This window comes from Rhinopithecus roxellana, chromosome 17, assembly GCF_007565055.1.
Source record: "Rhinopithecus roxellana isolate Shanxi Qingling chromosome 17, ASM756505v1, whole genome shotgun sequence".
In the NCBI taxonomy this organism is placed as follows: Eukaryota; Metazoa; Chordata; class Mammalia; order Primates; family Cercopithecidae; genus Rhinopithecus; species Rhinopithecus roxellana.
The window spans coordinates 64010189-64012504 of record NC_044565.1 but is presented as its reverse complement, the minus strand read 5'-3'; positions in this window follow the sequence as shown (position 1 = coordinate 64012504).

The window sequence follows — 2316 nt, the reverse complement described above, 5'->3', positions numbered from 1 at the left end:
ATTCTGAGAGAGGATGGAGGGTGCATCGCCAGCGGGAGGGGGCTGAGCAAAGCTCCAAAGCTGGAAGGTAGCAGTGCGTTTTGGGGCAGCAAGGAGAGCAAGGTTGGGAGGGCCCAGAAGGGAAGGGTGGGACGCGGCAGGTGGAACAATGAGGTGAGCACTAGAAGGAGGGACTCCTGTCCTCAGATGGAAACCCATCTGACCTGAAGCCATGTGGCTGTATCTTTTCACCCTAGGACCCCACCAGGAGTCCCTCAACAGGCCCACATGAACTCTGTTCTGACTCCACATTCACTCTTCAAACACAGGAATGTGACCATAGACAAGCTGGTTTAAGTTTTAATGTAACCCGCCAAACCAATTCCCAGGGAGAACTGATTCTTATAAAGTCTTGGTATTTACCACCCACTATTCATCTTTATTTTAAAAGATCCTAAGAAGTCCACAAATTGCAGGGTGCAGAATACCTCAGGCTCTGTTTACTCAAGGGTTGGCCCTAAATTAACAAAAACTTGTTGTTTTACTTAAAAACATTCTGAAGAGTGTTCTTTCAGGATTTCCTGGCTTAACTACATGTAAAGAGAGATTCAGAAATGAAAATAGTAAGTATGAAACCTTATCCATTACTTACCAACCCAATCTTCGGCAAATTTCTATTGTAAGTGGGCTGGGCCCATAAGAAAAGCTGAGGCTGGAAAAGTGGCCTGAGGCATTGAGGTCACTCTTGTGGCTTGACTGTCGGTTATGCTGTGGCCAAGTGGAGAAGGGAGATGGCCCAGCCAGGCACAGCTGGGGCTTCAGAGAAGTCATCCAAAGTCCAGGGGGCTTGTCAATCCATGCTGACTGACCTTGATGTTATAAAGTGCTATGATATTTTAGGGGTGACGTGGAAAAAAAATGGAATTACTTTTGGAAATGTAATTTCACTCATCCAGGTTTTTTTTTTTTTTTTCCTTTTCCCTGAATCTCTTCTTCCAGACTACACTAAAAAAGTATGCTGCCCAGAGAAGGTGGAGGAAGACATCGACGAAGGTCACAGAGTTTAGAAGCAGAATATGACATAAAGATGCTCCCAGCTAACCAAAAATGAAATAGAACATCCTTCCACTGCTAGTGGAAGAGCCAGGAGAGAGAAAATGAAAGGGAAAGAGGTCAGATAGGAATTTCTGGCTCTTTCCAGTGGTTGCAACCTCTGGGGGTAGAAAAGAAATTGATAGCGTCAGACAGGTTTGCAGGGAAATGACAGTATATAACTGCTTATGCCTGGCTTCCCTGCATATCCCAGGAAAATAAGAGGGGCCTCAAAAAAACCTTCTGTTGGGCAAGGTGTCTACCATGGTACAGGGTGGCAAATTAGAAATGACCGAGGGAGTGGTCTTGGTGGCCACAGACGATGCCCCGCCTACTGCCCTCCTATCCTAGGAGTGTGACATAGGAATCTAGAAGCTCCCTCATGCCAAGCTCCCAGCATCATTCACCAAGCTCAGCCTGAACCAAGAAAACAGACTACAGGATCCCCCCAGGAGTGGGCACTTTAGCAGTGGAGGTAGCGAGGACAGAGCTGCCCTGGGACAAGCAGCAGTGAGCAGGTCAGCCAGAGGACAGCGCCCAGGCAGACAAGCCCATCAAAGCTAGAACCCAGACGTCCTCTTGGGAAAGTGGGGGAGGAGGAGAAGAGCCTGCTTGAGAGGGGAATCACAGACCTGAAAAAAAATATGAGTTTTCATTGGTTTATTATTTACTGGATCATGGGGGCTCTTTTAAGCTAGAAGAAAGAATGCTACCTTCCATTGTCAAGGTGAAAGGCAGTTTTTGGTGGTGGTGCTGGTACTGGTATTTGTGTTTTTGTTATCATTTCTATTTTTCCTGCCATCAGCAAGAAAGTAAGATCAAACCAGCTCTGGAAGATTAAAACAGCAACGTTTTTCTGCACATGCCAATATTTAACTGCTAAATTTGAGCCCCTCTACAACATACAATTGTCTTTTCTTTCTTTCTTTCTTTCTTTCTTTCTTTCTTTCTTTCTTTCTTTCTTTCTTTCTTTCTTTCTTTCTTTTCTTTCGCTTATCTTTCTTTCTTATCTTCTCTTTCTTCTTCTTTTACTTTCTTCTTGTCTTTCTTTCTTTCTTTCTTTCTTTCTTTCTTTCTCTTTCTTTCTTTCTTTCTTTGAGATGGGGTCTCACTCTATCACCTAGGCTGGAGTACAGTAGTGTGATCCTGGCTCACTGCAAACTCTGCCTCCCAGATTCAAACAATTCTCCTCCCTCAGACTCTCAGGAAGCTGGGATTACAGGCACGCGCCACCTTGCCCAGTTA